This window comes from Capra hircus, chromosome 26 (assembly GCF_001704415.2).
Source record: "Capra hircus breed San Clemente chromosome 26, ASM170441v1, whole genome shotgun sequence".
In the NCBI taxonomy this organism is placed as follows: domain Eukaryota; kingdom Metazoa; phylum Chordata; class Mammalia; order Artiodactyla; family Bovidae; genus Capra; species Capra hircus.
Window position 1 is genome coordinate 17,507,212 of NC_030833.1, and position 22,246 is coordinate 17,529,457.

At 44.3% G+C, this 22,246-nt stretch overlaps 1 long non-coding RNA gene across 1 annotated transcript in view; it reads left to right on the forward strand.

Annotated features, from left to right (window-relative positions):
• LOC106503642 overlaps positions 1-19,768 on the forward strand; it is a 48,076-nt gene extending 28,308 nt beyond the window's left edge. Inside the window, exon 3 of the long non-coding RNA XR_001297328.2 lies at positions 19,644-19,768. This is a non-coding gene — a long non-coding RNA (uncharacterized LOC106503642). The remainder of the gene's footprint in view (positions 1-19,643) is intronic.

Here is a 22,246-nt window from a genome sequence, read left to right on the forward strand (position 1 = left end):
TCCTTTGGGAAATACCTGCTTTCACAGATACTAATAAGGACAGCCTTTAAGCAGAGGCTCCATCCAAAGATGGAGGGGCTGGAACAAGCAATGACAACATTCACAACTTACCTTTGGTTTACATTTCAAACAGATGGAGTCATCTGTAATAGGATCTTACCCTAATTACAAGACCTCATCTCTTATTAGCTGCTACTGGTCGGTGGTAAACTATAAGCAATGTTAAGACCTCCTGTTTCACCAGGGTATTTGGGTCCCACCTGGGCTGACTTCGGAGCTGCTCCCACAGGCTGCTCTGTTTGAATTCTGCATGTTCTAACTACTCTCAAGTAACGCAATTGCCTTTTGAAGCAAATGAAAAGATGGAGAAAGAATATAGCTTGCGTTTAACACCAGGGAGATCAGCTGACAGCACATTCATATAGAAATATTCTGGACAGAACAAGTTCGCCTTGCTGAGATCAATATTCAGCCTCTGGAACTGAAATGCCATCCCGGGCTTATTAATTGTTCTCAGCATTGGACGTGCTGCTGCCACACCAACCCTGAAGTGTGTCTTTGGAATATTGCAGCTGCGTTCCCTGAAAGGCCTGTATATCAGGCTGAAGGCAAATAATATCGAGTGTAGAAAACTCTTGTGCGATTAAGAAACAGGCATAATAAATGATGTGATACGAGTTGTTGAAAGTCTTTGAAACTTTCCTCTGGGTACCAAGTGTGGCCTTTGCCGCAACCCCCAGATGCCCTTCCTTGGAGTTGCTTTCCATCCACAGTCCTCCATGAAAGCAGGAGCTGAGCTGACAGTGTTTGCCAAAGCTGACTGGGCCACAGGGGCTCCTGACCCCAGAGGAGAAATGCTGAATGAGGGGATAGAGAAGTTGGAGTCGACTGGGGGCCCCTGGAACTCTAAGGTCATGTGAAGATGAAGCTTGGGCGTGTATCCTGGGAAGTCAGCCACGTAGGCTGGGGGTGGGAAGCAGAGGGTAAGTGCCTCACACAGGGACAAGCGGATGAGCAAGGAGAGGCAGAGACAGGACTGCACTATCCCCAGAGAGAGAGAGGAACAGTTGTCTGACGCCTTTCCCAGCCCCAGAGGTCCACTGAACTTCCTGTACCAGGATCCCAAGAGGGGTCCCCTTTGCCTCATAATAACTCCCTTCTAAATGGTGACTTTTGGAGAATCTGTATCTGTTCCTTGCCATCAAATGCTCTGTGTGGAAAGCACTCTGATGCTGAGTGTCTGCCTGTCCCAGCTTTTTGCAGATTCCTCTAGCAACCCTTTTCAAAAATAGGCAAAAGGCTTGAATAGGCATTTCTCCAAAGAAGATACACCAATGACCGATGAGCACACGAGAAGATGCTCAATGTCACTACTCATTAGGGAAATATACATGAAACCCATGTTACATCCATTAGAGTGGCTACCGGAAAAAAAAAAAAAAAAACAGAAGGAAAATAACAAGTGTTGATGAAGATGTGAAGAAATGGGAACCCTTGTGTGCTGTTGGTAGGAATGTGAAATGGTGCATTGTGGTGGAAAACAGTTTGGTGGCTCCTGAAAAAGTCAATGTAGAATTACCAATATGACCCAGAAATTCCATTCCAAGTTATGTACTCAAAAGAATCAAAAGCAGAGTCTCAAGCAGACACTCACACACAAACATCCAATTATGTGAATCATTACAGCACTGCTTATAATCCTCAAAAGGTAAAAACAATCCAGATGTCCATCAGCATTTTTGGGTAAATGAACAAAATGCAATCTATCCATTCAGTGGAATAAGATTCCGACAACATGCGTGAGCCCTGAAAACCTTATGTCAAGTGAAAGGAGCCAGACATCAAAGGAAAAGTACTGTCTGATTCCATTGATATGAGGTGCCTAGAGCAGGTGCCCAGGGCTTGGAGGAGAGGGGAATAGGAAGCTAGTGTTTAATGAGAGCAGAGTTTAAGTTTTGCAAGATGAAATTGTTCTGTAAGAGGATCATGATGATGGTTGCATGACAACGTGAATGTACTTAATGCTCCTGGAATTAAAATTGATTAAATGGTAAATTTTAGTCTGATTTAATGGTAAAATTTAAATGGTAAATTTTTAATGTGAAAGTGAAAGTCACTCAGTCGTGTCCGATTCTTTGCAACCCCATGAACCCATGGAATTCTCTAGGCCAGAATACTGGAGTGGGTGGCCTTTCCCTTCTCCAGGGGATCTTCCCAGCCCAGGGATCGAACCCAGGTCCCCCGCATTGCGGGCAGATTCTTTACCAGCTGAGCCACAAGGGAAGCCCAAAAATACTGGTGTGGGCAGCCTATCCCTTCTCCAGGGGATCTTCCTGACCCAGGAATCAAACCAGGGTCTCCTGCATTGCAGACAGATTCTTTACCAACTGAGCTATCAAGGAAGTCCTTCATGTTTTGCCACAATCAAAACAGACAAATGAGTAAATAGGTGAAGGGCAGTGGGGAGCAGCCTCCTTTCCCTCCTTCGTCATTTTGTCACCGCCACTGGGCATTTGGCAAATGCTACCTGGTCTTCCCTCATCAGAAAGTTCTTGCTGCTGCATGTGGGTGAGACTTGGCCACCTGATAGGAGGGAGATAATTGCTGACTGACCTGTGTTGCAAACCAAAGTGCTTTTCAAGAACAGTTGGAGTCTTAAGTCCTAAAATGGAGAGCAACTGAGCTCTGATTTTGTGCATGTTTTGTGGAACTGCTCCATCAGGAGCACACATCTCATGTCTCTAATGGACCATCTTTGAAACTTGACACCAAGTGGTGCCATTTTTTTCCTTATCGTGTTAGTAATTCTACCTGCACAGAACACAAAGATTCTCCCTAGGTTGTTAAAAATAAGTTAGGAGGAGTATTCATCGCGGAGTGATTGATAATAATGAAAAGTTGAAAGCAATCTAAATGTCTAAGGTAGGGAAATGGTTAGTTCTTGTGTATCCATATGATAGAACAATATGCAGCCATTAAAAAAAAATCACATTTCTAAGGCTATTGAATGATGTGAGAAAATGCTCACAGTATAATACTAAGTGAAAAAGAGGGATATAAAACTGGATATTCATCATGGTATTTTGTTATAACCTATGACCATATCTGTATAGAAAACCATTTTAAAGAAAAACACTAAAATGTTAAAAGTGATCAGGGCAGAAAGATTATAGTTTTTTTTTCTCTATACTTTTCTGAGTTTGGTTTTCTATAAGGCATAATTTAACTTATTCTTTAGGGCTTCCCAGGTGGTGCAGTAGTAAACAATCTACCTGGCAAGCAGGAGACTCATGTTCAATCCCTGAGCCTGGAAGATCCCCTGGAAAAGGGAATGGCAATCCACTCCAGTATTCTTGCCTGGGAAATACCATGGACAGAGGAGCCTGGCAGGCTACAGTCCATGGGGTTGCAAAAGAGTCGGACATGACTTAGTGACTAAACGACACTGGTATTAGGAAAATTAAACTTTGCTAGTTTTTCTTTTTTTAAAGGAAAATGAGGTGGGCTCATTTTAGTGCACAGGAGGAGTCCAACATAGTACTCTCAGGACACTCTTGAAGGCCCTCAGGCCATTGACCCTTGGCCTTTGAACTCTGGCTTGGTCTGCAGCTGTTGTGTGTATTAAGAGCATTGATGAGCAATGGTTTCTTACCCAGTATATTTGGGCTTCCCTGGTGGCTCAGAGATTAAAGCATCTGCCTCCAATGCGGGAGACCTGGGTTCGATCCCTGGGTCGGGAAGATCCCCTGGAGAAGGAAATGGTAATCCACTCCAGTATTCTTGCCTGGAGAATCCCATGGACGGAGAAGGCTTGTAGGCTACAGTCCATGGGGTCGCAAAGAGTCGGAAACGACTGAGCGACTTCACCTCACCTTATTCCTCCTGGAGACCTCAGCTCAGTGCATCATTTGTTTTGTTTGTCAATGATTGGAGGTGGAAACAAGGCCATCGGCTTATTCTGTTAGAATCTGTGACTGAGTTTAATCACTCACTGTACTGTGGACACTTGTTCTATTTCTGAAGCTTTCACTACCTGTCTGCTGCATGGCCCCTAAAGCTACCCAGCCCCGCCTTCTGCTCCAGGGTTCCCGGGGGACCCCGCTCTCCAGGGCTCTTGAGTTCCTGCTTGCTTACTCAGAGAGATGAGCGATTCATGCTTGGAATTCCAGTGCTTGTTTATAACCTACCGAACAATTATTTGGGGGAACTTCGAATTCATCTTGATCTGAGTTTTGCGGAAAAGAATAGATTACTCTTCTTCCCCAATAAAATATGTTCCCAGCTGGCTATTTATGGAATAAGTAAACTACAAACAGAACAAAGCTGATGACATACTTCCTGGTGTTAGCATCATAGACTTTATTACAATTAGGAAAGGAAAATTAAATCAGCAATTTAATCTAAGGGGCAATTTATACCACTTATTATTGGCATTTTTGATGAGCCCAGTATTTATGGTTCTGTGGGAATTAATACTTTTGTGTTTCCTAAGTCCTGTAAGCCCTGATACTGGCCTAAGCATCTTCTCTTTTGGAATATTTAAAACAGTTAGTGAGATGTGTGCCTTTTTTACTACATGGGTCAGTGCGGGATTGTGTAATGATAATAAGTTTACTCAAAGTTAATAAAATCTATAACCGTGAAGTGAAATACACCCTTTAAGAAACATTGTGGCTTTGTTTTGTTTTATTTTAAAATAATAGCAGCAGTATATTCTTTGGCATCCTTTTAAAAAGCCACCATGTCTAGGCAAAAGCACCATATTCTATGAAGCCTTTGAAAACAAATCACTTTCCTTAGCCAAAATGGAAGCAATCTGGCCATTAAAATGATTATCTACTTTGAAAACAGAGACTCTGGGAGATCATAGAAGATACTCCTACACTTAAAAGAGCAAAACCTTATAATAAAAACTAATCTAGTACACTTGCTAAAAAGAGCAGCCAAAGTCATCAAATTCAGTTACACTAGCACAATGCACCCTTGAGAATCTTGTTTGACACTGTTGAATATTAAGACTGCTTGGACACAATTATGGCTATTGTTGGTCACAACTCTGGCATGACATTAAGCTAACAGCATACTGCGGCTGTCATTGTCTCAAGGTCAAGTTCGTACCATACCTAGGGATCTTAGAGCCATAGCTGAGAGGATGACAAGAGGCAGGTTCAAGAGCAAGACTACTTTCTATGGTGATTGAACACCACCATAACGAGAACATTATTTTTAATTGAAGTGACATTTTTATCCATAAGTGAGGAATAAATCTAGATGTTAAAAAACTTAAAAGGATACGCAGTGGGGAAAGGCTGTGAAATTCCTGTAACAAGCGGTGCTCCTTCTTCTGAAGGGCACAACCAGGGAGGAGTCCTAAACACAGAAAATGTCTCGCTTTGCAGTGGCAAACTCCTTGACTGGTATTAAAAAGCCCATCCTAGAGGGCTGGCCGATGAAGGTATTTACAAATGAACACATGAATAAAAGTCTCTGGAGTGTAATCTGTCAGCTTATAAGCATCAACTGTTTAGTCAGCTTTTGTTAACTGATTTTCATGCTATTAAAAATATCTAAATAGATGACAGCATTTAATGAGACAATATTGATTTATTGAGTCTAACTTAACATGCTGAATACTCCTCTAAAGATGGGATGAAGAAATGATTTAGGGAAAATAGTGTATGATTTTTGCTATTAATAACTATTGAGATATAATTCACATAGCATCTGATTCATCCAAAGTGTGCTATCCAATGGCTTTTTGAATTAGTTTTTATTCTATGGGCTTCCCTTGTGGCTCAGCTGGTAAAGAATCTGCCTGCAATGCAGGAGACCTGGGTTTTGATCCCTGGGTTGGAGACCTGGGTTCGATCCCTGGGCTGGGAAGATCCTCTGTAGAAGGGAAAGGCTACCCACTCCAGTATTCTGGCCTAGAGAATTCCATGGACAGTCCATGGGGTCACGAAGAGTAGGACATGACTGAGTGACTTTCACATTGACAATTCACATTTGTCTTTTAGCATATTCAGTTATGCAACCATCACCACAGTCAATTATAGAATATTTTCATCACTCCCAAAAGAAACGCTTTATCCCTTAGCCATCAGTCCTTAATTTCCCCCACCCTCAACAGCTTCAGCCTTAAGCAGCCACCAGTCTACTTCCATGTTTACAGATTTACTTATTCTGTATGTTTTATATAAATAGGAATGATACATCATGTGATCCTTTGTTATTGGCTTCTTGCACTTGGCATAATGCTTTCAAGTATCATCCATGTTATAGCATGTATCAGTATTTCATTTCTGTTTATGCCAAAATATTCCATTATATGAATATATCACATTTTATTTATCCATTTGTTAGTTGGTGGACATGTGGGCCTTTTGACATGTTTCCACTTTTTGACTATTATGAATAATGCTGCTATGGACATTGGCATACAAATCTTTGAAAATTTATTTTCAGTTCTCTTGGTATACACCTAGGAGGGAAAAGTGTTAGGTCATATGCTAACTCTATGTTTAATCTTTTGAGTTATAATAACCCACCGTTATGACATTATATTTTCTGAAATATTTGATCCAGCATATATTTTTTTATAACTCAAATAGATAACTTTTAGAATCTCACTATATCCATGGTTCACCTTATTAAGGCAATTGATCCAGACACTCCTAGGACATGCAAATCTCTCATTGCTCCAGATGAATGCGGTACTGAAGTTTTCTCTACTTCAGTATAGATTTGGATTTACACATGTGATACCTCTCTTCAAAATAACATGATACATCTTAGAAATTATCTTGCTAATTGTAATAACAGTCTGAGAGAAGGAGAAACAAAATTAGAGGCACTGAAATACTGAGCTGCTTTTGAAAAATCAGAGTAAGTTTGTGGTGGTCTGAAATAAGGTCTTGGACCCCCTGTTCACCATGCCTATGCCTAAAAATGCAATACAGGATTACCTTCTAACTTATGAGAAAGAGCTTTCTCTTTATGGGCATAAATCCCTCTCACTTTTCCTTCCTAAGAATATTGACAATGTTTTCAGGTGTTTGTGTGTGTCTGTGAACAAATTGAAGATAGGTGTGAATTCTCGCCTTAGGGCAGTGTGAATACTTTTTCAAATAAGGAGTTCTGCAGTTTTCAGAAATGGGTGTGTGTGGGGGGGTGTGTGTGTGTGTGTGTGTGACCCAAGCACCTTTGAGGAAACTTTAAACAAATACTTTTCATGAATTCTGGGATTACACTCTTATTTTTATATGTATTTCTTTGAAAAGGAGTTAATTCTTCTAATGACTTTTTTTCTGAAAACCTTGTATTAAACTTTACTTTTCTATAAGTTTTGGGCATTTTATTCATCCATCCATCCATCCATTCATTCATTCATTCAAAGTTGTTCACTTATTGAAAGCCAGTGGGAGTTTCAAGGTAGTAGGAGAGAAATCCAGAGAGAGACATAGGATTGGAGAGGTGGGCGGAGGTGGGTCTAGTAGGGTTCTGTAAGTTTGATAGTAAGAGTCTGAGTTTCATTCTGTGTTGAGTGGGAAGCCACAGATGGGTTTCAAGGGAAGAAGTGATGTGTATTTAAAGATGCCTCTGGAATATTGGAAATGGAGAGCCATTGCAATCATCCGGAAAAGAGATGATGGTGGCTTGGATTAGGAAGGTGACAGTGCCGATGGGGAGAAGAAGGTGGATGGGGGATATATTTGTGGAGCAGCCATAGGCCTAGGACTGAGAGAGGTGAGAAAGGGAGAGAGAGAGTCAAGACTTACCTCCAGATTTCTAGTTCAGGCCATGGGATAGATGGTGGGGCCCTTTGAAACGAGAAAGGCTAGGGAATGGGAGGAATCACAAGTTCAGTTTGGATATATAAGGTTGAAGATGCTTGTAAGACATCCAAATGGAGATTGCAAATGAGCATCTGTGGATGCCAGGGAGAGGAAAAAGGTGTGACTCAGGCCTGAGAGACAATTTCAGGCGTTTAGAGCCTGTGAATGATACAGCCGTGGGATTATGAAGCCCCCCTTGGGAGAGCGTGTGGAGGGAAGAGAGGAGAGCTGGAGGCCAGGCCCTGGCAGACAGTGAGAGGTTGACGAGAGGAAGAAGGTCTTGCAAAGGAGACTCAGAAGAACCAGACACAGGGTAGAAGGCAAGCCAAGAATGTGGGTGTCATGGAAACCAAGAAGAATGCCTTGGGAGGGAGGGACAGAGTATGAAGATGGAGGTCTTGACTCATGCAATTTTAGTGTGATGACAGGGAGATAAAAGTTAGAGTTGGATTATGGTGGGTTAAAGAATGAAAAGGAGGTGGATCCAGTGGGTGTGTGGACCATTCCTTTGAGAATTTGAGATGCAAGAAAGAACAGTGAAATGGGGAAACAGCTGGAGGTGGATGAACAGGGAGGCTTCCTTTAAGATTAGAGATGTGAGGGTAATTATTCACTAAAAGGGATTCTCTTCCAGTTAACCAAGAAGAAAGCCTCAGTGTGGTGCCAGTCCATCTAAAGTACTTCTCTAACTTCTGTTGATGTCCCTTTTGAATCCGGAGAGAGCTGGCTTGAGACCTGGAGCTGTCCATCAGAAATTACATCAAGTAGGAATTGAACCACACTGCTTTGCTTTCATTGTACTTAATTTTTTATGTTATAGTTATGTCAAGGGATATCAGTTTTCCATTTATACTCAGTTCAGTTCAGTTTAGTCTCTCAGTCATGCCCAACTCTTTGTGACCCCATGGGGACTGCAGCACACCAGACTTCCCTGTCCATCACCAACTTCTGAGCTTGCTCAAATTCATGTCCATTGAGCTGATGATGCCATCCAACCATCACATCCTCTGTTGTCCCCTTCTCCTACTGCCTTCAGTCTTTCCCAGTATCAGGGTCTTTTCCAATGAGTCAGTTCTTTGCATCAGGTAGCCAAAGTATTGCCGTTTATGTTGGTGATATGCAATTTCCTTTGAAGATAGAATGAGTTTAAAAAGGGAGGCCATATCAAGGAAAATCCATGGTAAAGAATAGGATAGGAAGTATGGGATGTAACCAAAATGGCGACAGTGGCCTGGGAAAGACAGAAGCGGGAAACAGTGCATGCTCTCATGTGGCCTGACCTGCAGTCAGGTGAGAGCTAGCTTCGTCCACTCCTGTAAGGTCATGTCAGAGAAATGCGTCTCAAGATCCTGGAGGGGAGGTGGGCAGCGCCGCACGACGGGAACCAGCCCAACATCCTGGGAACCGTGCCTCAAGAGTTTGTGAGTCAGCAGAGTGGTGGGAACCCCCAGGGCAGAGGAGCAGATGAGTTGTGTTGCACCGCCAAGCACTGTGTGTCCCCCTCCCGCTCCCAGGCCCTTGCTGCCATCAGCACCCACCTCCCCGCGGTGTTATCATTCTGCTTCAGCACTGTTCTCGCAGCATTTAGTGTCAGCTGCCTGCCCTGCTGTGTAAGAAAGAACACAAGGTAAGTCGAGGACACGTTATTCCCAAATGACCTAATTTCAGCATTGGCCCTTGGCCTTTGTGAGGGCATGGGCATGACCATTGGATGAGTCAAAGTCTCTGGAATTTTCTCAGTCAGTGGTGACTTAAAGGAAAACATCTTTTCCTCAATTGAGAGTATGCCCTTCTGGGTAGGAGGGAAAAAGTCCCTTTTCTTTGTTCTTCTATTCTGGATTTCCAGTTGTATGTTTAGACTTGCTTCTACAGTATCCTGTAGGGTTATCAACTCTTCTCAGTTAGTCTGAGACTGTCCTGATTTTAAAACTGAAAGTCCCATCTACCACGAATTCCCTCTGTCTCAGGTAAACGGGGGTGGTTGGTCCCTCTAATCTTAGGTCCAGAGATGAGCATACACTTGTAGGGTGATGATTCTCCTGGACATTAAAGAGTGTTTGAATGGTTGTGTCCAGAAAATTGTGTTTTGACAAAGTCAAAGGGTATTAAGTGATTTCCTTATTCAGGTTTAGACTACAGTGAAAATATTAAAACCATGATGTTTTTGTTAATACTAATTATGTAATATGCAGCAGCAATGCATTAAGAGAAGGGTTTGTTGCATCAGCAGTGGCTTTAATTGGGCTGAGCCAGGAGAACCTGAAAAGAACTATTCTTCAAGGCATGTTTATAAAACCTTCCATGTTCATAGTGACACATAAGCCCCAATCAGCTTCTTACAGTTGGCATTGATCCCTTGGTGTGCCTGTCTGCAAAATAGACTGTGCTTAACCTAAAATATCTGAGATTTGCTTTGTATTTCCTTACAGTTAGGCTAGCTGCTATGATAAACAACCCCCCAAGTGTATAATTACTCAGTGCAATAAAAGCGAATTTCTTATTTACATAAAGTCCAAAACAAATATTCTGGATTGGTGGGTAATTCTCCTCCATGGGGTGATTCAGGGACCCAGTCTCCATCCGTTGTGTGGTATATACGACATGTTGCTTCCAAGGTTGTCATGATTATCTGCGTCAAGCCAGTGGAAGGGTGGAGAACATACGATAACATGCATGGCGGGGTGTTGTTGGAGGAGGGCAAGCTTGGGTGTGACAGTTATCATCCACTCACATTCCGTCGGCTAGACCTCAGTCACAGGCCACACCCAGCTTCCAGGGTGGTTTGAGGAATGCTATCTACCTAGTGACCAGGAACTCTCACAAGGGAACTGTCTTGTGGAAAAACTGGTCTCTAGCAGCATTTGACCTCACATGAAACATCTGCTGCTGTCTTGTAAAAAAGGGGGGGATACAGTGAAAAAAGTTTTAAAAAATTTTTATTGGAATATAGTTCATTTATGATGTTGCATTAATTTCAGGTGTATAGTAATGTGAATCAGTTACACACATGTATACATCCATGCTCTTTTGGATTCTTTTCCCATAGAGGCAAGTTTTGTTGTTTAGTTGTTAAGTTGTATCTGACTTTTTGCGACCCCCATGGACTGCAGTATGCCAGGCTTCTCTGCCCTTCATTATCTCCTGGAGTTTGCACAAATTCATGTCCATTGACTCGGTGATGCTCTCTAACCATCTCAAACCCTGCTGCCCTCTTCTCCTTTTGCCTTCAATCTTTCCCAGCATCAGGGTCTTTTCCAAAGAGTCAATTCTTTGCATCAGGTGGCCAAAGTATTAGGGCTTCAGCATCAATCTTTCCAAAGAATATTCAAGGTTGATTTTCTTCAGGATTGACTGGTCTGATTTCCTTGCAGTTCAAGGGACTCTCAAGAGTCTTCTCCAGTACCTCAATTCAAAACCATCAGTTCTTCAGCTATATGCCTTCTTTATGGTCACCTTCTTTATGGTCCAACTCTCACATCCATACATGACTACTGGAAAAACCATAGCTTTGACTATACAAACCTTATTGAGTTCCCTGTGCTGTACAATAGGTCCTTATTATCTATTTTATATGCTGCTGCTGCTGCTGCTGCTAAGTTGCTTCAGTCGTGTCCGACTCTGTGTGACCCCATAGACAGCAGCCCACCAGGTACCCCTGTCCCTGGGATTCTCCAGGCAAGAACACTGGAGTGGGTTGCCATTTCCTTCTCCAGTGCATGAAAGTGAAAAGTGAAAGTGAAGCTGCTCAGCTGTGTCCAACTCTGAGCAACCCCATGGACTGCAGCCCACCAGGCTCCTCCATCCATGGGACCTTCCAGGCAAGAGTATGCAGTAGTGTGTATATGTCGATCCCAGTCTTACAATTTATCTCCCCTCCCCATTACCCACTGGTAACCATAGCTTGTTTTTTTACATCTGTGACTCTATTTCTGTTTTGTAAATAAGTTCATTTGTACCTTTATTATAGATTCCACATATAAGTGATATAATATTTGTTTCCCAATCTGACTTCATTCAGCACTACAATCTCTCTAGATCCATCCATTTTTGCTGCAAATGGCATTATCTTGTCCTTTTTAATGGCTTAGTCATATTCCATTGCATAAATGTACCAGATCTTCTTTATCCATTCCTCTGTCAATGGATGGACATTTCGGTTGCTTTTATGTCTTGGCATTTATTTATTTCTGTATAGAAAATTTCCCCCAAATTTAGTGGCTTTAAACAATAACAATCATCTATTATTATCATCCCTTATTGTTCTGAAGGTTGGCTGGGTTCATCTAGGGGTTTGTCTTGGGGTATCTGCATGTTTGCAGGTAAACTGTAACTATGGCAGGAATGATCCTGAAGGCTTCTTTGTACATATGTCTGATGCCTGAACTGGGAACACTCAAACACCAAGAAACTGCGAGAGCTAGTAGCTTCCGGGCAGCCAAACTTCTTACATGGCGCCTCTGGGCTCCAAAGTGGAGTTCCCGTATAAAATATAGGATTCAGTTAAACTTTTAATTTATAGAAACCGTCAGTAACTTTTTAGTATATGTCCTTTGTAGTATTTGGGATATACTTACACTAAAAAAACATTTTTTATTTTTCCAAAATTCAAATTGAAGTGGATATCCTGTATATTTAGACTTGCTAAATTTGGCAGCCCTATTCCAAAAGCACGTGTTCTGAGATTGGGAGAGCCAGGCAGCGGCTCTGTTGCCTGTTTTGACTTTGTCTCGGAGGTTGCATAGTATTCTTTTGCCTGCCCAGATGAGGGGATGTCTACAGCACACATAAGAAAAGCGCACGGGGTGGGGCATAATCCTTACAGTAGTCATCTTTTGTCCAGATCAGGAAACTTTGGTTCAGGCAAATGCCATGACTTGGTTAGGTGATGTTGCCAATAAGGGGTAGACCCAGGATCGAATTTTTGACTGCCTGGTTCAAAATCCATTTTTGAGCTCCTGAGCGTCAAGGACAGGGGAAGTTTTGCAGTAAAAACACACAATCAGACTTTCGGGAAGCAGATTTCCCAAAGGTCAGAAGAGAGGTAACCCAGATATCGCGGTCAGAGATTTTTAGATGAATCCCGTCTCAAGAGGGTTGGGACACTCTGAGAAATGTCACTCTAAATCTGTGATTGAAAGTGCTCCTCTTTCAGAAGGAAAGGGAAGGGAGCTAGTAAAACCAGAGGCTGCACAGGACATCCTCTGATGCTCTCAGACTTTAAAGGGCTGGAACAAAAATGGGAAGGAAGAGCACTTAGCCAAGGACAAATAAGAATCAGTTGCGGAGAATTGTAGGAATAGCAGCAGGAAGTGTTACACCCCAAATGATTTCAGGGAGAATGTTTGGGAAAACAAGGCAGGCTAAGAGTTGCTGCTGTAGGTCGATAGCACAACATTTCTGGGTCAGAAAAAGAAGGGACTTCTCCAAAACAATCACCTTGAAACTAAAACAGCCTCTGAGAAACGGGAGATGATCAATTCATATTGGTTCAACGCATGAATGAACATGCAAATATGTTTAGAAGGAATGAGAAGGTATGCCACAACTGACCCCAGGAAGAAAGCACCAAATTCTTTTTACATGGAGCTTCGGTGCAGAAGATCTACAGCCAGGTGGGATGCTAAGAGTAGAGACTCTAAAGGGATAAAGAGTCAGACGAGCAAACATCAGTCTAATGCCTACAAAGAGTAGTTAATAACAATTAAAATGAGCTACTTGCCAAAAATCATGACCACTGTTCCATTGAAGGGTTTCCCTGGTGGCTCAGATGGTTAAGAATCCACCTGCAATGCCAGAGATCTGTGTTTGATCCCTGGGTTGGGAAGATCCCCTGGAGGAGGACATGGCAACCCACTCTAGTATTCTTGCCTGGAGAATTCCCACAGAGAGAGGAGCCTGGAGGGCTACAGTCCGTGGGGTCGCAAAGAGTTGGATATGACCGAGCAACTCAGCACAGCACAGCATAGCATTCCATTGAAGAACTGGCAAAAGAAGTTTTGATTCAGAAGTACTTTTGGCTTTAGAGGTTACAATTCTAAACATAGATATTTGTTTTAAAAGATTTTCCTGTTTTAGTATACTGTAATTTAAAAAATCTTCTAAATCTGTATTTTCTTGCTAGGGAGAAACTTTGAGTTCAGTTTCTTGCTAGAGAGGTATCAAATCCTCGGGTTTGAGTATGTGTGTGAGGGTTTAGTTGCTTTAGTTGTGTCTGACTCTTTGTGACCCCATGGACTATAGTCTTCCAGGCTCCTCTGTCCATGGGATTCTCCAGGCACGAATAAGGAGTTGGTTGCTACACCCTCCTCCAGGGGATCTTGCCAACCCTGGGATCAAACCCAGGTCCCTTTTGTCTCCTGCATTGGCAGGCGGGTTCTTTACCGCCAACACCGCCTGAGAAGCCCCAAAACTCCTGTAGGTGAAACCATTATAGCTTAATTTGGTATTCAGAAATTTGTTGACAGACACCAAAAATAAAAGACATCAGACACATTTATTCAATCATGTTTTAAAAAATTTCTACCATGTGCAGTCTGGGTTCTAGGCACCGGAGACAGAGGGATGAATAGGGTGAGTCCTGGTAAGTAAGTCATCAAATAAATTTCTAAGAAAAAATCCAGAGTTATATATGCCATAAAAGAACAGGTGAGGGGATATGGAGTGAGTACAGAAACTTCTATCTTAGATACTTAGGTAAGGTTTGTATAAGGTGGTGACATAAGAGCATAGATTAAAGATAAGGAGCCAGCCATTGTGTATAAATTAATAATAAGCATAATAAAATGTATTATCCTTGTAGTAAATCCTATAAAAACATCTTTAGTTCATTCATTTGTTATTGAGGGATTTAGCCTCACAGAACCCTGGCAGCCAGTAACTAGCTGGTGTGAGGTTGTTGCCCCTATATCCTGTGATCCATCCTAAAGTGAGGCAGGCAGCTGGGAATGGTGTGGTGTGAAGAGAGGGAAGGAAGGACCAGCAGGGAGTGCAAGGATGGGTTGGAATCTGACTGGCCTCTCGATGCCTTTAAGCCTCAATCCTCAGCGCCCTTGGTCACAGAGCTAGGTGTCCCCCTGGCCAGGAGCTGGAGTTGCTGCAGGAAGAGACCCCGTGGGAACTGAAGGAACTAGGGCTCAGCCGCTGGCCAACAAAGCAGAGCCAGAAGAGAAGCATCGTCTGCAGCGAGCTGCGCCTGTACCTGGCAGCCTACTTTCCTAGCAAAAAAATGCTGCTGCCTCTAAACCGCACTTATGACTGTGCGCCGTGCTAACCTGGAACTATGCATGCAACTCTGCTTGTCTAAGATAGACATTCAGCTTAACTGAGTTGACGCAATACAAACCCACCTCCTGCACCTGCTGGGAACACAAGATGACCAGGGTGGTTTGTCTTCCTCATCTTTGTTTAGGTCCTATCCCATCAGTGAAGACCTACCTAACACTGCAGCCAGTTCCTGCTGGGCCAAACACAACCCTTCTAAATCCTCTCTAATGTCTCTTTACTTTCCATAGCACTCATCACCTTCTTCTTTTTTTCTTTTGCCTCACTCTACAGCATGCAGGATCTTAGTTCCCTGACCAGGGATTGAACCCATGCCCTTGAAGTGGAAGTACAGAGTCCCAACTACGGGACTACCAGGGAATTTCCATTCATCACCTTCTTATATGTGTGTGTGTTTAGTTGCTCAATTGTGGCTGACTCTTTGCCACACGCCTGCCAGGATCCTTTGTCCATGGGATTCTTCAGGCAAGAATTCTGGAGTGGGTAGTCATTCTCTTCTCCAGGGGATCTTCCTGACCCAGGGTTCAAACCTGGGTCTCCTGCATTGCAGGCAGATTCTTTACCATCTGAACCACCAGGGAAGGCCCACCTTATTATATCAAAGTGAAAGTCACTCAGTCATGTCTGATTATTTGCAACCCCATGGACTATACATTCTGTGAAATTCTCCAGGCCAGAATACTGGAGTGGAAAGCCTTTCCTTTCTCCAGGGGATCGTCCCAATTCAGGGATCGAACCCAGTTCTCCTGAATTGCAGGCAGATTCTTTACCAGCTGAGCCACAAGGGGAGCCCAAGAATACTGGAGTGGGTAGCCTATCCCTTCTCCAGCAGATCTTCCCAACCCAGAATCGAACCAGAGTCTCCTGCATTGCAGGCAGATTCTTTACCAACTGAGCTATCAGGGAAACCCCTACTCAATTATTATTATTTCCATGCTTATTGCTTGCTTTTTATTTCCCATCAGTAGAACAGAAGTTCCACAAGAGCATAAGTATTTTTCCTACCACGATGTGTCCCAAACACCATGAACAGCTCCATCCCTGAGCAGGCCCTTAGGATTTGCTGTTGAAGGAAGGAGAATAATTGAGAGGGTCAGAGATGAGTCTGGAAAAGTCAGCAGTGGCCAGGTCAGGTAGAATGGATTGTGTTTTAAATGTGGTGAGAAGCCTTTGGGAGTTCTCAGTGGAAGAGTCAGGTGTTCTATTGGACATGTTTTAAAGATCACACTGGCAAAGTGTGTGTGTGTGAAGGGGTGGGCATGAGGACTATGGGAAGTGGGAAGCCCAGGTAGAAAGTGATCACCGTTGTCTAGCTGGGGATAGTTTGGACTATGATGTTTGCAAAGAAGTGGGGGCAAGTTGTCAGACTCCAAATGTATTTTGAGGGTCAAGCTGTCAGCACTTATCAGTCGGTTGGATGTGGAAGATGAGGGTGGCTCAGGGTTTTAACCTGAAATATGGAGTGAAGTGGTGGGGGCCCATTGGCAGCGTGGAGACAGGGAGAGGGGCAGGTTTGAAGAGAGAGGCCCAGATTTTCATTTATTTCTTCAGCAAGTGTCTGTTGAGCCCCTGCCATGTGCTGGGCACTGTCTTAGGAATACAACACTGAACAAACTGAAGGAAAAGCCTTGCCCTCAGGGAGCTTACATTCTAGTGGGAGAGAGTGAGTGAGTGAGTGAAGTCGCTCAGTCATGTCCGACTCTTTGTGACCCCATGGACTGTAGCCTATCAGGCGCCTCTGTCCATGGGATTCTCCAGGCGAGAGTGCTGGAGCGGGGTGCCATTTCCTTCTCCAGGTGGGAGAGAGAACAGCAAACAGGGAAGTCAGTAAGATAGAGCGCGTTGAGACGTGATGGGGAGTAGGGATTGGTGAGGGGATAGGGAGTGTGAAGGGCGTAAACTTAGGCGGCTTGTTTAACATGGGGCCTTTGGTAAAGACTTGAGGAAGTGAGGGAGAGAGTCATGTGGACATCCCATGAAAGAACTTTCCAGGCAGATGGAATAGCAGGTTCTCCTAAGGTTGAGCCTGTCTGCCATGTTTCAGAAACAGCAAAGAGGCCAGCATGGCAATGGGGAGAGCAGGGAGAGAGGAGAACAGGAAAGTGATTGGCTGGGCACATAGATCAGACCATTCTGGGGATTTCTACTTGGCATGAGATGAGAAGCCACCAGAGCAGAGAAGTGACATGAGCCAGTCTAACCTCTAACCTCAGGTTTGAGACACCCATTGGACTTCCTAGTGGAGATGTCAAGGAGAGAGTTGGATGTGAGTCTAGAGCTCAGGGAAGAGATCACAGCTGGATTCGGGTGTGATCAGAGTACAACAGTATTGAATGCCAGGGATGCCAGCCAGAGAAACATTAATTACAGAGGAGAGCAAATAACGGCAGCAAATGTCCAAGAATAAAGTGTCATGTGGGGAGACTCAGGCCACCTGTAGTTACACTGGTTCTGCTTGTTTCAAGTTAGGGGACCACTAATAGGAACCACAAGGCTTCCCAAGTGGTACTAGTTGTAAAGAACCCACCTGCCAATGCAAGAGACTGTTAGAGATGAGAATTCGAGCCCTGGGTCGGGAAGGCATGGAGGAGGGCATGGCAACCCACTCCAGTATTCTTTCCTGGAGAATCCCATGGATAGAGGAGCCTGGCGGGGTCCATGGGGTCGCAGGACATGACTGGAAGTGACTTAACAGCATCACCGGTAGGAACCACAGCTGATCTAATTCATACGCAGTGCTCTGTGGGTTCATAATAAAAAAAGTTTATAAATACAACATTCAGATTATACGTGTGTGCCTATTGCTGTAACTCTTAAGTGATTTCAGGTGGACAGATATAGGTAACAAGAACCCACAAGTGACCAGGATTCTCAGCTACAGGTAATTTCCAACCTTTGGTCTGAGAACCATAGGGGCTGCTTTTGGCAGAGGTTGGTGCTTTGTATAAATCCTGTCAAGGTCGCAGTCAATTTGAAGCTTTTTCTAAAAACTTACTCTTGCCTGTTCACAAATGGTCAGGCTCGCAGCCGTGTTCTGGTGAAGCGGCTCTTCTGCATGGGATGGGAGGAATCTGATTTGTTGTGTTTGCTGATTTGCATGATGTAAATACTCTTACCACAGCCAGTCTTAAGGTACCGGTCATTTAACAACTGACTCAAAATCCTGCGATTTTGCTGAGTATGTAACAGCTGGCTCTGGTGTATCAATATTTTCCTGTCCATAACTCGTGGATAGGCTATACTTCTGCAGCCCCAATTCCTGTGCTTCTCACATTTTCTCCACTCCCTGTATCCATGCCTATGGGTCACACTGAAGACAGTCAAGTGGCCAGTACAATGGCCTTTATCTCTGGAATTAGGAATTCCTTAGAAGGCTTTCCTGGTGGCTCAGATGGTAAAGAATCTGCCTGCAGTGCAAGAGGCCGGGTTTGATCCCTGAATTGGGAAGATCCCCTGGAGAAGGGAATGGCAATCCACTCCCGTATTCTTGCCTGGAGAATTTCATGGACAGAGGAGCCTGGCAGGCTACAGTCCATGGGGTTGCAAAGAGTCAAAAACGACTGAGTGACTTTCACTTTTCTGTGACAGTTGCTTTTAGCCATGACCCCAGGAAGACATCAGCAAGTGTTTTCTGAACTGAACTGCTGTCCTTGTCATTTCCTTGTCCTCAGTTCCTTACATAAATGGAACTTTCTACATTATTAAGGTATTTTGAGATCTTCTGCTGGGAGGACCCTGAATTTGATGCTGGGGTTACAATAGGCACATATCTGCCCTTATTGGTTTTTTTTTTTAATCAGAATATAATTGCTTTATTGTGTGTTAGTTTCTACTGTACAATGAAATTAATCAGCTATATGTATACATACATCCCCTCGCTCTTGAATCCCTCTCCCACCCCTCCACCCCAGCCATCTAGGTCGTCACAGAGCACCAAGCTGAGCTCCCTGCGCTACACAGCAGCTCCCCACTAGGTATCTGTTTTACACTTGGCAGTGCAGCATGTCAATCCCAATCTCCCAGTTCATCTCATCCTCCCTCCCACCATGTCCACAGTGTCTGCACCACTATTCCTGTCCAGAGTCTTATTGGAGAATTGAGAAAAATGGAAAGAATACCTAGGAAGGCTATTAGCATTACTCTATGTGCTGTGCGCATGCTAAGTCGCTTCAGTTGTGTCTGACTGTTTGAGAGAGCATGGACTGTAGCCCGCCAGGGTCCTCTGTCCACGGGATTTTCCAGGCGAGAATACTGGAGTGGGTTGCCATGCCCTGCTCCAGAGAATCTTCCCCACCCAGGGATCAAACCCACACCTCTTATATCTCCTGCATTGGCACCCAGATTCTTTACTGCTGTGCCAACTGGGAAGCCCATGTCCCCCATGAAAGCTTGCCTGAATTTGCCTACAGTGAACATCCACCATCTGTGCCCCTCATTTTGCATGGAACATTTGCTAACTCTATAATAATGTATAATATTATTTAATATTAATAACATTATTATTATATATTGTTATTGTTTCCCCAGAGCACCTTAATGATCAGCCAAAGACTGTGGATTTCAGGATTGTCCATTGGAACAAATACAACCATTGTATATATGCTGTGCTTAGTCGCTTCAGTCGTGTCCAATGCTTTTCGACCTCATGAACTGCAGCCCTCCAGGCTTCTCTGTCTATGGGGATTCTCCAGGCAAGAATACTAGAGTGGGTTGCCATGCTCTCCTCCAGGGGTTCTTCCCAGCCCAGGGGTTGAACCCAGGTCTCCCACATTGCTGGTGAATTCTTTACCATCTGAGCTACCAGGGAAACCCCAAATTCAATAATTTAATTCTATGCATTGCTCTCCCCACCCCCACTCAAAATTGCATCCCATTTCTAAAAGTCATGTGTGGACAGTTGAACATCCTTTGGGCCTGAGCACTACTTAAAAGCAGGAAGAGAACTCTTTACTAAGCCAGTTCACCACATTTAGAGACCAGCGACATTTATCTCATATGCCTATTATTTGGAGAAATAATTCAAGCTCAGGTAGCCGGTCAGCTGGTTCCCTACCAGTCACTGCAACCTCCTGTTGCACGCTCATCAGCAGACCTGGCATAAAGCGTCCCAGGGGGGGTTACGTGGCTAGGAGAAGAAGGAAGACACAGCTACCCCAAAGAGACACCCCGTCCAGGTCTACAGGACAAGGAGGCATTTTGTGACCAGTGGAAGACACAAATGTCTCCCGTCACCTTCTTTGTATACGTGATGGTGAAAACAGGAGAAAACACACAGACCAGAAGACATCCAGACAGTGGGCTGTTCTCACTGACGACGTTTGTGCCGCATTCCTCCTCGCCCCTGGAGTGCATTGCGACACTCAGACTGGTGGTTCTGGGAGCCAAGCAGCTGATGGGGGAGCCTCAGGAGGCAGCAGAGACAAATTAATCTTCAGATCCACCATTTCCCCTGAAACACACCACTTGCTAAACTGAATTTCAAGCCAAGAGCAGCAATTTTCCACAGCCCAAGTCTGGAAAAGTCTGTGAAACCACATTGGGTCCGAAAACCAAAGTTGGTTTTTTGCTGTTTTTCGTGGAGCACCAGCGAGACAACTCCAGAATTCCAGATGTGAGGCAGCTGGATGGACGTGTGTGTCCAGGCATCTGCACAGCAGCTTCAGAAAGGCGACCACGGACAGCTGCGAAAAACCACCACTGACAACCTTCTTTCTCTTTTCTTATCTGAACCTCTGGACTTACTTGTCTGAAAAGAAAGAGGGGGAAAAAAAAAAAAGCTGGCACTCATTGTTTTGTTTTCTCAATTTTCTTGTCAACTGACTCATGATAAAAGAATGTCCTTTTCAATCAATTTCAATTCTGCAGAACAGAAAAATAGAGAATTTATAGGCAACTATTGGAAACAAAGGAACCATCTGTTTTTTTAAGTATAATTTTTCTCTGAAATAGTCCTCTCCAAACACTTGGATCATTTATTTTCCCTCACCGCACCACTCTTTAGTGAACCAGAGAACCCCATTGTCCAACCCAGGTAGGTTTCTTTGAAAAGAACCCCTCCTCCCCAGAGTGGGTGGGCTTCGGGAACAGAAGTCTAGTGGGGTAACCGGGACCTCTGTCTCTTACATGGGGAGGGCTTCGTTATCATGGGAAGCAGCCTGGGCGGCTGGTGGAGGTCATCCAACCCTGGTTATTCCGGTTCATTTGTCATTTTCTAGTGACAGTTTTCACTTTTCGGCCAGGAATCTTCCAGGGGTGTTTTACAACATTAAGACTAAAATTCAGTCATGTGCTGGTAGCTGCCACGGACTAAAAATTTACTTATCCGAAAGCCAGAGATGGCTCTGTCAATGGAGATGAGTCTTATGTAAGCCAGGGAATGGCAACAAGGTGTCTCTGAACCTCCCAGCCTCTGGGGTCCGTCCTTCCAACTTTTCAGTATATAATGCTCTCAGTCCCACCGCACGTTCAGGAACCATTTTGCATCCACGCCAAGGCTGCTGTAGGTCCCTGCTGGAGCCTTGCAATCTGCTCACCAGCCCCTGCCTCAGAGACTTTCCCGGTTCAGACCTGCCCAACTCAGCAGCCACCCTCCTGGACCGTCTCTTGTCTCGGCCTCTCTCCCTCTCCCACCCAAAAGCTGACTGCAGCTCCCTTCCCGTGAGACACGCTATCACAAGATTGTGGCACTTGGCCGACTTTCCTGCAGGCTGAAGAGCGGTGGGGTGGAGTTCCGATAGAATGTTTCACAGTCTTGACCTATGCCCGACTTTCCTTTTCAGGCTCTTGGTCTCCTGCTCTGCTGCTGGATCCCTTGTGTTCCCCAGAACTGGTCTTATCGCTCCCAGCTTTTCTCCCGTGACTCCTGTTTCCAGCCCAGCCTCTCCCTCCTTTGGCTCCCCTGAAATCTTCCTGTCGCACTCACTTAATTTTGTCTCAGAGTTTTAGTCCCCCTTTCCAGGAAGACTATGGCTGGGGGCAGTGGTGGGGCCGGGAGGTGGGGGGGTGGGGGGAGGGAGGAGCCCTCCTCCCGTGACCAAAAGGCCCATCAAACTCATGAGGGTATTTCCAGCCTCATGGATGAAAGAAAGAAGAAATAGTGAACAGCACAGCAGACTGTGGGGGCTCTCCTA